Raw genomic sequence first — 15,058 nt, 5'->3', positions numbered from 1 at the left:
TTCTCTCTCTCTCTAGCCCCGAAACCCCCCGAAAAGCCTAGGGAACCTCCCTAGCACGAGGCAGAAGCCCCGGAGTGCTCGACGGCTATGAGAAGAAGAGATTTTCAGCTTGGGAACGCTTCTCCAAGAGAAGCCCGGTTTTCTATAAAACTCGTTGTAAGTGAGCTACGCCTACGCTATTTTTAATATAGCTTTTATTTAATTATAGTAACGTTATTAGGAACTTATAATAAGTACTTGGGCTATTATTATGGGTTATATAAGTATTGTTTAACACTTATGTAGTAATAATAATAGCTAGACTATTACTTAGTTCCAACGAATAATCGACTAAAATCTAGTGGTAATAATACTAGGTTTCGGCGAAGGAAATTAATTTTAAGAAGCGGAGCGCTGTCTGAGTTCGGAATCACCACCTTTTCAGGTGAGTGCATAGTTACTTTCATCTTACACATAGATATGAAGTATTTTATATAAATTATGTGCTATGTCTGCATATTATCTGAGTACTTGCTGTCTATGCTAGATGAACGATTGTATAATATGTTTTAAATGATTTAAACTGTATATGTATTTTATATCTATGAAAATGTTGGGGTAAAACATGGGTAGATGTAATAGATGAAATATGAGTTGGATGATGAGGTGAGAGGTGAAATAGACAATGAGGTGAGGGTGAGAGGTGGACGATGTGAGAAGCCTTGTACCCAAATGCTAACCCCGTCATCTAGCAGAGTATAGATGACAACCACGGACTATTTTAGACAGTCCAGTGGAACACTAGCAAGCTCGCAACCTGTAGGTGTTGTGAACGATGTGTTCACCGGTGTACTCTAAAAACCCATTAACATGTATTGCGAGTGGATTCTCGGAAACGATACTGTTGAAAAACAAGATAACCCTGGCAGTTGCGCCTAAAGGACAATACCGATAGATGCGCCTCATAGAGAATGTCACAATTACGGCAGCTGTGCCTAAGTGATAGAACTAGTAGCTGTGCTTGATAGTTGTGTCATTGACAACGATGGACTTCATACCGATTCCTTAGGATAATACTTAGGAATGAATGAATGAGAAACAACTGATTCTTAGGGTAGATCGTTAAGAGTAAAAATATAATGGGGATGGGTAATTCGCTTAACTGTTTATTGATTAAACATAATAATTATATTATTGTGGGTTGAAAACCCTATGTACTCACCAGGTTTCCCAACCTGACGCACTCAATTTATTTATATCACAGGTGTTGATATGAAGTCACATTACACTGGGAGATTAAGGAGATAGAAATCACTAGTGTAAATGAATGTAAGTTCTGTTTATGCTTATGTTTTTGTATTGACCATGACATCTCAAATGTTTTAAAATGAGTAAAAATACTTTTCTTCGGAAATGCTATGATAACGTATTTATCATGTTTTACTGGGAACAAATTTCGCAACATTTTTATTAAAAGAGGTACTCTGAATTTTATAAAGAATATATATACTATTAATCGTTAAAAACTTGAGGAACAGTAACTTTTTTTCTCCTTCATATTTGGACACGAAAATCTTCGTTTTCGTTATTTTGACACTGAAAAGTTCCGTTTATCGTTGTTTCGCACACACCGCCATACCTTTTTCCCATATTTATCTTCTCTTCCTCAAAGCTGGTTGCTGCCTCCACCGACTCCATTACACCGACTCCAATATTTTTGCCCTCGACACCGTTTTCCCTCTTAATTTTCATTCTCACCTCCATCAACACACCCTTGCCAACCTTGCTTCCCTCAGCCTTCCTCCAACAGCCTTCCAATCGAACGATGAGGTCGACTACAAAAATTAGAAGGAAAATCTTTAATGTAATATATCTGATACACCCCATTAATATCATCATCGGCGACTTCTTCACGCGTCACACCGCACAACACTCGTTTTGGTGGTTTCAGATGTGTCTACGTTGACGTTCATATAGATATAATCACGTAACGAAGTATCTCTCCAGATATTTTCAGAGAAAGTAATTCAGATATATTTAGATACAGATAGAGTGGGTGAGAATTGAGATTACAGCAGGTGATGGGGAACGCATCGTGTATTCTTGTGGGTTGCATAGACCAAGCAAGTGTAGGGGTTGTTGAAAAATGGAGTCGATTCGAGAAATTGGCTGAGCTAGGTCTCAATTTCTTCAACCCTTGCTTCGGTTAATGTAACATCCCGAGTTCAGGAGTGCAAATTCAGGGTTCAAAGTGTAAATGTGAAAGAGCAACTCGGCGAGTCCATGGGTGGACTCAGCGAGTAGGGTCGCGATTCTGGTCACGTGTTAAGTGGCCAACTCGGCGAGTCGGCGGCTAGACTCGGCGAGTTGTTGTTGTGTGGAGAAAACCCTAATTTTGGAGGATGAGCCCTATATAAAGGACATTATGCCCTCTCCCCAGCCTCTTTACCCTCTCTTGAAGTCCAGAAAACCCTAGGGAGCGTTTGTAAGTGGTTTGAGACAATTTAAACCTAGGAGAAGAGATTTTGGAAGAGATCTTGGAGAGTTAAGAGGCTTGGAGCAAGGGGCTTTCCTAGGATTCAAATTTCTCTTCTCTTGAAGTTTCCTTTTGAGGTATTATTTCGTTGCTTGTGCTTTTATTCTTCATTTTGAGGTTTTTGGAAAAGATAGCATGTGGTGTTTTGAGTTGGAGGTTAGATCTGAGGTTGCTACCTTAGATCTAGAATGGAGAAGGTCTAGAGTGCATTAAAGTCCCTGTTCTTGAGTGATTGGTGAAGCCATCTTGTCCCAAACCCTAACCCTAGAGTGTTATATGCTTATATCTCTTTGGATTCACGTAAAGTTTGCCACTTTACGTGATGGATGGGTTGTAGAAGGGTAGATCTATGGGTTGGATCATTTGCATGGCCTGGAAAGCTTCTGTATGGATTAAGATCTAGAGGTACTCGGCGAGTCACAAAGGTGTACTCGGCGAGTTGCTTAAAGATGGGCAAGAACTCGGCGAGTTGGAAGAACAACTTGGCGAGTTGGTTAAAGATAGCCTTGGACTCGGCGAGTCTGTTCTTGGACTCGGCGAGTCTGGTCGTGAGGTCCTAACCTTCTTCTGGTTGAGCCGTGAATCGGTGAGTCAAGGGAGGGCTCGGTGAGTTGAGTGCGAGGTGACTCAGAGTTGTGGGACTCGGCGAGTCTCGGGGTGACTCGGCGAGTTGAGTCGTGGTGTGGGGAAGTTCTAAGCATGGGGACTCGACGAGTCGATGGGTTGACTCGGCGAGTAGGGTCAACCAGGAGGGTTGAATTTGACGAGGACTTTGACTTTGACCAAGAGTTGACCAGTTAACTTCCAGGAGTATTTTGGTTGTTATTGGTGATTATTAGTTTCGGTGATTCAGTGGTGGAGTTCGTGATGCTGGTCGGAGCAGCGTGGACTGTTCTTCAGTCGGCAGTAGCAGGTGAGTCTTCTCACTATACTTTACCTAGAGTGGTAACAGAGTTATGTGATAGAGATATTATATGCTATCTATGTGATGTGTGGCACTGCATTATTTCTATGTGATTTATGTTGTGTGTATATTAGAGTGAGGACCGGAAGGTCCACAGAGCTAGGACCAGAGGGTCCGCAGAGTTAGGGCCCAAGGGCCCATAGAGTTATAGCCTTGAGTGGCTAATATATGTTATATGTGGTATTTTTAGAATTATGTGCCAGTGTAATTGTATGTTGTTTATGTGTTGAGATTTATTGTGATATGTGATTCAGAGTTCTCAGAGTTAGGACGTTTGGGTCCATAGAGTTAGGGTCAGAGGGCCCACCGAGAATTGGGATTGGAGGGTCTCATTGAGACAGACTGATCAAAAGGTCAACAGAGTTATAGCCTTGAGTGGCTAATATGTGTTAGAGTGGTATTTTGGAAACTCACTAAGCTTCATGCTTACAGTGTTTTGTGTTATGTGTTTCAGGTTTGTTCCGGATCACGGGATGACACCGGCTCGATTGTACACACCAGAGGAAGCGGTTGTTTTGAAGATCCTGATTTATTAATTGTTTGAACAAAAGAGTCATGTATTGTAATTTATACAAAATGGGATTTTTATGAAAAGTATTAAGGAGAAATGTAATTTTAAATGAAAATTTTGTTTTGAAAAATTTCGGCGTTACAAGTTGGTATCAGAGCCTTGGTTTGAGGGATTCGGATGCACCTTCGGGTAAATATGAACTCAAACTGAGGAAGTAAGAAAAGTTTTCAAAGAAATGAAATTCTAAAAGTGAATAAGATTTCAAAGAGAAAGCAAGAAAGAGCAGTGTGTAGAATCAGCCAGAGCCCGAACGGTGATTTGCCAAAATACCCTTACTTTTGTGTTATGAGATATTTATGATACATTTTATGAGATATTATGCATGCTAGAGGCTGGCTAGGTATTTCATATCTTAGGACTAGAGTGGCCTGACTTGTGATGCCTTAGCCTAGGAGTTGCTGTTATATGTGTTGTGCTTTTGAGTTTGAGTAAGAGTATTCGGTTGGAATCCTCTTAGGGGATTTGAGTAGAGGAGTAACCTATAAGAGACGCCTAGATGAGTATTGTGGTGCTTATCGAAAGAATAGTTAGAACCCACGAGGGGTAGAGTTGTAGAGTTCAGTGGTGCTTTTGAGAATGAGCAGAGCAGGCGGAGTCATCACCCAGGGTAAGTTCTATGTATTCGTCGATGCCTGAATGTTGCTTGCTTCGTGCTTTGTGGAACTCTCGATGATGGGACTCATCTACCAAGTGAATATGACGATATTCAGGAGGTAGATGGCTAGCATCATTAGGAGCTCTTCAGCAGCTGATGGCGGAGAAGTGGGAGTGACCTTAGCCAGATGAGTACGCTGGCGGAGTAGAGCATTTCGCTGAGGAGTAAGCACGCGTGGCAGAATTAGTGAATGAGAAGGTTGAGCAGCTACTTAGGGACTCTGGAATGGTCCGTTTGTAAAGTATGGGTAGATGTGGCAGGTAGTATGGGCCCGTACTACCGAAAGCAGAGGACCCATACTCGATACAAGGAGTATTCTGAAGGTTCTAAGTGGCAGACTGAGGAGTGATGTTATGGTTCGAGTACCATACATCGGAGCAGATTGGGGAGTAATGTCATGGATCGGGTTCCATGATTGGTATCTGATTGAGAGGTAATTTCATGGTTTGAATACCATGATTTGCATCAGATCGAGAGGTGATGTCGTGGTTCGAGTACCAGGACCCGTGACAGTTAGTGTTATTGGTTCTACCAGTTACCCGTGGTAATTGGTTAGACCGAGATCGGTGGTGAAAGAGTATGGGGCTAGAGGGCCATGATGGACGAGTTTTAGTGAAGTATCCCTTAATGAGGAAATCGAGTTAGCCCCGAGGGATTGTTGATGAGATGCCAATTGGAGTCGCAAGACTCAGGAAGGAGTAGAGATGGCAGTTATAGAGGATTACAGCCTGAGTTAAGCAACCATCCGATAGAAGAGATGTCACCTTCTGTGATCTAAGTGGTGCTATTTCCGTTTCTAGTGAGAAACATAAGAGGTGTGAGATTTCGGTTTGGGGGTTTAGGAGTAAAACCTTGCGGATTGACATATATGTCGATTTTCCTCCAGTGTATCAGGCAGCATGTCTACCGCGAGGTAAGGATATATCGTGGGCATGTAGTCGGTTGGGACTGAGGTGGTTAAGGACCACGTTGCACCCTATTTGAGCATAGTAGGGCATGTGGTAGCAGTATCAGTGGGCAATCCAGTTGAGTATATCAGGGCGGAAACTCTTCTGTCTATGATGGATATTGAGTATGGAAGTGGAGTCCTAGTTCTTGTGAGGATTCAAGTGATGGAACTTGGGTAGAGTAGTTGAGGGCGAGGAGTACGCTGAATTATGGTTTCAGTCTAAGAGTTAGTGATCTTACAGGACAGTTGAGGTATTCAGTATTGGAATGGTATGAGGCTTCGAATGGCTAGAGACAGTCGCAATGAGAATCCCTGAGGATTTCTTTGGAGATTTAGGGTATTTGAAGTTTCTTGATCTCTAAGTGGGGGAGAACCGGGTATTTTATTGAGGGAACCAGAGATTGTGCAAGAGAGGTTAGGGGTTGGATACAGGAATCTGGTGGTGACCAGGGCCGTTTCAAGGGGAAGACTCGTAATGGTGGTGCGGGCAGTCAAGAACTTCTGGGTCGAAGTATGGGTTGCATATATCCCTTTTTGGATGGGTAGGGGATTATCGAGCGGCCAATTTCCGGGCCGGTGTGTGTATTTCTTGCGTGGATTTTGAGCAGTAGGGGAAAAGGGTTTCGGAGGATCACCAACGTATTCTGAAGCGTTAGCGCTTTCTTTGTTTCCAATTGAGTGTTTGGGTACACTGAGGTTGCACACTGGGTAACGGAGAATTATTTATGGAATTCAGAGGAAATGAATTGTTGTATCTGTATGGTGCTGGGAGTAGGAGAGCAGTGTTTGAGGCAGGATATCGTGATGTCCGTAATGGTGATCCGTGGTGACCGGGAATAATGTCCCAATTTTGGAGTTATTTAGAGCCTTGATTTTGAGACGACCAATGGTATATCATGTATCTACGGTTCCAGTGGGAGCCCTTCGAGTATTGACAGCAAGAGGGATTATTTTAGAAGATGGATCTCCGCAAAGGTAAGTAATTTTGTTATAGTGGTTGCCGCCAGAGTCTGTGATGCATAGGTAGGACAAGTGTGTGTAGCTATCTATGATAGTCTACGGGCATGAGTGAGTGGACATAATGTGGCGTTGGGATGAGTTGAGAGGATGGGGTGAAGCTACGGGGAGCCGTAGTATTCATTAGTCAGATGGTGTTGTGATGCTACGGGGAGCCGTAGTATTCACAAGTCAGAGAGAGGGAGTCGCGGTACTACGGAGAGCCGTAGTACCCAGTTGACAGTTGGTGTTGTGGTGCTACGGGGAGCCGTAGTACTCACTATTCAGAAGTCGTCGTGTTATTTCGGGGAGCCATAATACTCACTAGACGGCAAGAGAGTGTGATGTTGGGGTGTTCCTCTATCGGTGTTTGATGCAGAAGAGTTGTAGGCTTGAGCTGCCTTAGTATAGAGTTTTGGAGCCTGGTGGTTGAACCAAAGGCGGAACTGGGGGTCAGAGTTGAGTCGATCCTCGGTTGGATTGTATTTTTTGTATGAGGAAAAGAGAATTTCGTGACTTGTGAGTCACTAGGCCAGGATTGTGGTCACGGGGAGGAAGCTAGTGAGATATTTTGGATCACGTTATAGGTGATCTTTGGGGGTCCAGCTGTGGAATCAAAAGCTGAACTGGTACTCAGTATCGAAGTGGGATATGAGAAATGAGCTAGAGTTTGTCATGGTGATATCTGAGGACACTTCAGAGCGAGTGGACGATTCAGACGCTCGAGGACATGCTTCGGGCATGTGTATTAAATTCAGAGGGAGTTGGGGCACGTATTTGCTCTTGGCTGAGTTTTATATACAATAGACTTCATTCGAGCATTGGTATGCCACCTTTTGAGCTGTTGTATAGGTGGAGGTGTCGGACCCCCTCCCCATTTGCTGGGGTGAGGTAGCGAATGGACCCGAGAGTCCTTACGAGCAGATCCAGAACATGTGCGATACATGGAGTAGTGGCGAGGTTGACAAGTGGATTTCCTTGGGTAAGGAAAGAGAAAGGTATGTAACCCCGGGAGGGAGTGTTGGTTCACAGAAGTGAAAGCAGTAGTGAGAATGGATGATTTGGAGTATGGTGGTTGAACATTGTGTCTGTGCCAGTGGTATGGAAGCACATCCGGGTTGGGTGTCTGTTGAGGTTGCGGAAAAATCTCCGGTGATTTAGAAACAGAGGAGTTCGGAAGGAGATGCAAGAATAGAGCCTTGGATTTAAGTATGGTTGTGATCTGGAGGTTATGTTTATAGTGGTAATTCATCCTGGGGATGTCTGATGGTATCGTCAGTGTGTCGGGTTTTTCCAAACTGAGGATGTAGAGCAGGCCAGCATGTGTATGCGATTTTAATGGAGAGCTCATGTGAGTTGCTCAAGGACTGCAAGGTGTGTCATCCTGTCAGCACGGAAGGAAAAGAGTTACATTTTGAAAGGAAGCGGGATAAGTCCCAGCAGTCAGCACCGGGTCAGGATCCGGTGGTTCAGGGTGATATCTAGCTTGGTAAGGGCTTAATGATTGTTGTGATTTGGAGTGATGAAAGTATCATCAGGTGATCATTTGACTAATAAGGGTTGTAATCAGAGAAAGAAGCTGATGGCCGGCTTGATTCGATTGTCGCGACTCTGTGAGAAGGAGTCAGACCTTATAGGGGTTTGGTAACAATGTTTGAAGGAACCTGGTCTGGTTAATGTCAGGAGGTGCATTGCGAGAGTAGTTCTGGAGTTGTGTGCCGCAGGCTCCGAAAACAAAGCTTAATTTAAGTGGGGGAGAATTGTAACATCCCGAGTTCAGGAGTGCAAATTCAGGGTTCAAAGTGTAAATGTGAAAGAGCAACTCGACGAGTCCATGGGTGGACTCAGCGAGTAGGGTCGCGATTCTGGTCGCGTGTTAACTGGCCAACTCGGCGAGTCGGCGGCTGGACTCGGCGAGTTGGTGTTGTGTGGAGAAAACCCTAATTTTGGAGGATGAGCCCTATATAAAGGGCATTATGCCCTCTCCCCAGCCTCTTTACCCTCTCTTGAAGTCCAGAAAACCCTAAGGAGCGTTTGTGAGTGGTTTGAGAGCATTTGAACCTTGGAGAAGAGATTTTGGAAGAGATCTTGGATAGTTAAGAGGCTTGGAGCAAGGGGCTTTGCTAGGATTCAAATTTCTCTTCTCTTAGAGTTTCCTTTTGAGGTATTATTTCGTTGCTTGGGCTTTTACTCTTCATTTTGAGGTTTTTGGAAAAGATAGCATGTGGTGTTTTGAGTTGGAGGTTAGATCTGAGGTTGCTACCTTAGATCTAGAATGGAGAAGGTCTAGAGTGCATTAAAGTCCCTATTCTTGAGTGATTGGTGAATCCATCTTGTCCCAAACCCTAACCCTAGAGTTTTATATGCTTATATCTCTTTGGATTCACGTAAAGTTTGCCACTTTACGTGATGGATGGGTTGTAGAAGGGTAGATCTATGGGTTGGATCATTTGCATGGCATGGAAAGCTTCTGTATGGATTAAGATCTAGAGGTACTCGGCGAGTCACAAAGGTGTACTCGGCGAGCTGCTTAAAGATGGGCAGGAACTTGGCGAGTTGGAAGAACAACTCGGCGAGTTGGTTGAAGATAGCCTTGGACTCGACGAGTCTGTTCTTGGACTCGGTGAGTCTGGTCGTGAGGTCCTAACCTTCTTCTGGTTGAGCCGTGAATCGGTGAGTCAAGGGAGGACTCGGTGAGTTGAGTGCGAGGGGACTCAGAGTTGTGGGACTCGGCGAGTCTCGGGGTGACTCGGCGAGTTGAGTCGCGGTGTGGGGAAGTTCTGAGCATGGGGACTCTACGAGTCGATGGGTTGACTCGGCGAGTAGGGTCAACCAGGAGGGTTGAATTTGACGAGGACTTTGACTTTGACCAAGAGTTGACCAGTTAACTTCCAGGAGTATTTTGGTTGTTATTGGTGATTATTAGTTTCGGTGATTCAGTGGTGGAGTTCGTGACGCTGGTCGGAGCAGCGTGGACTGTTCTTCAGTCGGCAGTAGCAGGTGAGTCTTCTCACTATACTTTACCTAGAGTGGTAACAGAGTTATGTGATAGAGATATTATATGCTATCTATGTGATGTGTGGCACTGCATTATTTCTATGTGATTTATGTTGTGTGTATATCAGAGTGAGGACCGGAAGGTCCACAGAGCTAGGACCAGAGGGTCCGCAGAGTTAGGGCCCAAGGGCCCATAGAGTTATAGCCTCGAGTGGCTAATATATGTTATATGTGGTATTTTTAGAATTATGTGCCAGTGTAATTGTATGTTGTTTATGTGTTGAGATTTATTGTGATATGTGATTCAGAGTTCTCAGAGTTAGGACCTTTGGGTCCATAGAGTTAGGGTCAGAGGGCCCACCGAGAGTTGGGACTGGAGGGTCTCATTGAGACACACTGACCAGAAGGTCAACAGAGTTATAGCCTTGAGTGGCTAATATGTGTTAGAGTGGTATTTTGGGGAACTCACTAAGCTTCATGCTTACAGTGTTTTGTGTTATGTGTTTCAGGTTTGCTCTGGATCACGGGACGACACCGGCTCGATTGTACACACCAGAGGAAGCGGTTGTTTTGAAGATCCTGGTTTATTAATTGATTGAACAAAAGAGTCATGTATTGTAATTTATACAAAATGGTATTTTTATGAAAAGTATTAAGGTGAAAAGTAATTTTAAATGAAAAAATTTGTTTTGAAAAATTTCGGCGTTACAGTTAATATCTCGTCAGTGTTCTCTCCACCAAGATCAACTCGCTTGAAGTCAAAATCGAGACCAAAACCAAGGTTTTCTTTTCTGTTCCTTATAACTCACATGATCTATGAAATTACCTTCTCATGTATCGATTGTTATTTTTTGACCTATGTTGTGAGTTTAAACCCTTGATAATCATATGATCTGCGATAGATTATCATGTAACTATCATATGAATTGCTAGGTTGTATATTATGATTTAGATCATACAAAGCTAGAGTTAGGGTTCGTTTTCTTGGAGTTGGCAAGCATAGTGAATTATTTCAAATGTTGAACTTCAAGTATCTTTCTCTTTTGCAGGACAACATGTTTGTTCAAATAATTTCTTCAATTCCATACCGAGTAGTAAAGCAAAACGCTAATGATGCATTTGGACATCCCCATTTTTGGCGCCAGAAAAAACCGATTTTGTTTATGTTTTTTTGAAAATCAGAGTAACATTTTAAATAAAAGTGTTGCGGAATTTGTCCCAAAACAAATTATGATAAAGATTTATAAAAAGCATTTCCAATGAAATGTTTTTCATTAAAAGACTCGGGATGTCATGTTCAATACAGATCAAAAGCATAAACAATACAATATAAGCCTTACTACATTATTTCATATCTACATGCCTATATCCGTAATCCTTCATCCAAAACATCACATCTATGCTTGAGCGCCACTACCTATAATACATGAAACTGAGTGGGTCAGGCTCCCAAGCCTGGTGAGCACATAGGGTTTTCAACCCACAATAAATAAGTTTATTAATTTCATCAATCAACAATAACCCGATTACCCGTTCCCGTTATCCTCACTTTACGTCCCTAAAAACCTATCATAAGGGACCTAGCCTAAGGATCATCATCGGGATCGATACTACTGCTAAAGGGGTTCCTCAACAATAAATGTCCTACGGGAAACCATGAGGGGGATGGAGTACACCGGTGAACACATCGTTCACAAACACCTACAGGTTGCGATCCTGTTAGTGTTCCATTGGACTGTCTAGAAGAGTCCATGGTTGTCATTCATACTCCGCTAGATGACAGAATCAACAACAACAACATCGAGGCCTCTCATCATTTTTTCACACATCGTCTATTACATCTACCCATGTTTTACCCCAACATTTTTGTAGATATAAAATACATATATAGTTTAAATCATTTAAAACATGTATAAAATCGTTCATCCAACATAGATAGCAAGTATACAGATAATATGCACAAACAGCACGTAATTTATATAAAATACTTCATATCTATGTGTAAGCTGAAAGTAACTATGCACTCACCTGATATGGTGGTGACTCGGTACTTGGATAACGCTTCGTTACTCTTAAAACAATTTCCCTCGACAAAACCTAGTATCATTACCACTAGGGTTTAGTTCAATATTCACTGAGACTAATTTAATAGTCTAGCTATTATTATTATTATATAAGCGTTAAACAACACTATATAACTCATAATAATAGCCCAAATAATTATTTTAAGGTCCTAATAATGTTACTATAATTAATTAGAATCTATACTAAAAATAGCGTAGGCATAACACACTTGCAACGGGTTTTATAGAAAATCAGGCTTCTCTGGAGCAGCGTTCCTGAGCCGAAAATCTCTTTTTCTCGGAGCCTTCTGGCACTCCAGGACTCACCTCTAGCACTTGGAAGTTGCTAGGGATTGGGGAGGAGAGGTTTGGAGTATTGAGAGAGAAAGAATGGTGAAGGTGTGATTTTTGGGAGTGATTTACGCCTCTATTTATAGGCTGAGTTTGGTGCGAACGCATCGTGTTCTTGAATGCGGCGTGTTCCCTAGACGAACGCAGCACATTCGTTTCCATGTGTCGCCATCTTGTTCCAAGCCGTGCGGAAGAAGGTGTGGCCCAGATTGCGCCACATGCCACTCACAGATTACCCCAAAAACTAATTATCTTCTACAATCTGTAACTTTCGCATACGAGCTCCATTTTTGACGTTCTTTATATCCACGCGTAGGCGGAAACGTACTCTACAACTTTTGTTTAGACTCCGTCGGCTAATATTGATTTAATTTAAAAGTTATATTATTAACAAGTCGGGATAGGATTGGTCCGTTAAAAATTCATAACTTCTTCATCCGACATTAGTTTTCGTCTGTCTTTTTATTGTTATGCTACTATTAACGAGATCTTCGATTCTCGTTTAGGTTGTGTCAGCTAAAAACCGCTCGATCTAATATTCGAACTTCGGGCTGTACACTACTAAGCCGAAATTTCGAAAAATCATAACTTCCTCATACAAAGTCAGATTTGGGCTTTCTTTTTATGGACACTCTCAGTTTAACGTATTCTACGACTTTAATTTAGATCACTAAGGCTAAAACTCGCTCTATCGTAAATTCACTATTTACGCTTCCCGGTATCGCGCCGGTTTCGTCGCGAAACTTCGACGGGTCATAACTTCTTCGTTATAATTCGGATTTCGGCATTCTTTATATCTTCGGAATCCTTGTTTCGACCACTACAACTTTATGTAAATATATCGGGTTTATATCACACTTTAATTTTGACACTTATTTTTATCCTTTATTAGTTATACATTTATAATTAAGTTATAAACACACAAATACATATAATCCACATAGTATTCAAATATTTCATCTTTATTACTTCAAAAAGAGTTACAATAGTTGACCTATACTATTACATTGTCTAAAAATGCTTAGCCCTGAAACCCGGGCGTTATATGCATTCTACGAGTTACAGAACCCTCGTGAACAAATTCAATCCTATGTTTTCGATGGTGATCTTATTAGTTCTTACACTCATGTCCATTTTGCTTCTACAAAAATTCCTCCATGGTTTCTATCTCATAAACCAGTGGTATTTTTTCAGTTGTACGATCTCAGGTTCCAAGGATTACTTTATATCAACTCTTTGAACAGAAAGATGAAGTCGCAAAAACCGTATTGCAGGAACTCGAGAAGGTAAATTCATATCTTGTATTAGGTTTTCTATTTTTTTTAAAATGATATATGATTTTGTGGGATCATTGTTATTAGGTTATCGAAGAATACGGATACAACATAGAGCACATAGTGATGATGGACATTATACCTGATCCTTCTGTGCGTAGAGCAAAGAATGAAATCAATGCAGGTCTTGCTTTTTTACTATGCACTATGCACTATCACATTCTTTTCTTTTTTCCATTAATTTTGTATGGGTAAAGTGGTTGAATGGGTAATCATGATTGTGTTGTGTATACATGAGGTATTTTTCTTTTCTAGACTGAATGAATGAGACTATATGACCGACACTGATTTATGTTCCACCACCGATTTATGTTCCTCAACTTGGGTTTTTCTAATTGACTAATTCTCCAACACGCAAATGGGAAACTTAATTTTTGGCTGGGATCAAAATCTACCATCGGAAAAGCTATCCACCGTCCCGACGCCCCTCCAAGGGTAGGGTTTATACAGATGATAATGTTGTCCTGTTTATGCAAATATTCCACTATTATTGGTTGAAATCAGTTATCCTAAAAAAGACAATAACACTTTTGTAGTTATTGGTTTACAGAAAAATCTTGCATTCCTCCTCGATTTGGAATAGTCGATTGGTCATTTGTGATATACAGAGAGATGAAGGAAGATTCAAAAAAGTATTTGGAGAAAAGCTATTTCGATGTGTTGGGTCTATGCTGTTCATTGGAGGTGCCACTGATCGAGAACATTCTTAATCCATCTCAAACGAGAACAACAAGTAAAATTCCCAAGTTTTTCTTCTTTCTCTTTCTAATTGAAATTCATACTAATCCGCAATTGCTGATTGGTTCTGTATAGGCGAGGGCAGCACTTGCAGCAGCATCAAATCGTTATCGATATGTGGAAAAACTAAAACCCGTAACGATCCTCAGGTAGGATTAATTGTTAACCTTAATTCAAGAATTTATTTTGCCTCACTTTACCTGTTCAAATTCAATACCAATTTCGACTTTCTAGATTATGCACCATGAATTCATTGAATTCCTCGATTATGTACGAAATTGGGCATATTTATGGTAAGAAAAAGAAGTAACAAAAAGAAACTCAAAGATCATAACAAGTGATTTGTGGTCTATTTCAAATTTAGCTTTTGATCAAATCAAATATGTTGGGAACTAAGGGGATTTATGTTTTATTTAGGAGTGGGTCTGAGTAGAACATCAATTCATATTAAGACTCAATCATATTTCCATTTCTAACTTTCATCTTCAAATTAGGGGGTTACGTTTTTTCTTAGCATTACAGATACGAAATATGTGTATTTTACTTCCCAAAAGCAATTCTGATCAGATTTGTGTTTTACTTAATAATCTAATGATTATCTTATTTAAACATGGTATCAGGTGGTAAAGGCGTTAATGGATCTTCTTCCTAAAAAACAAGAATTGCAGAAAATGGAGATTTAAAGACACCCAAAATGGATACCACCAGTAATGTTAATATCTCAGGTTGAATAAAAATGTTGAAGATTAGTTGTTATTCGCCTCACTTTTTTTTTATTCCAAGTCTCATCATGTTTATGAAATCTCTACGCATAAATTGGAGCTAACTTGAAACAAGTAGCTTAATCAAGGTTAGTCTTATTTACTTGAATTTGGTAAATTGGTGAATATAGTCACAGTCAGGCAGCTTAATTTTTGCACTTGAT

The 15,058-nt window shown here is 41.2% G+C and overlaps 1 pseudogene; it reads left to right on the top strand.

Moving 5' to 3' along the window:
• Positions 1 to 2,060: 2,060 nt before the first annotated feature.
• Positions 2,061 to 14,816, top strand: LOC145095639 (hypersensitive-induced response protein 4-like; annotated as a pseudogene).
• The last annotated feature ends 242 nt before the right edge of the window (positions 14,817 to 15,058 follow it).

Source organism: Lactuca serriola, chromosome 3 (genome assembly GCF_051521515.1).
Source record: "Lactuca serriola cultivar US96UC23 chromosome 3, Lser_US96UC23_V15, whole genome shotgun sequence".
In the NCBI taxonomy this organism is placed as follows: domain Eukaryota; kingdom Viridiplantae; phylum Streptophyta; class Magnoliopsida; order Asterales; family Asteraceae; genus Lactuca; species Lactuca serriola.
This window is presented reverse-complemented; position numbering and strand designations above follow the sequence as displayed.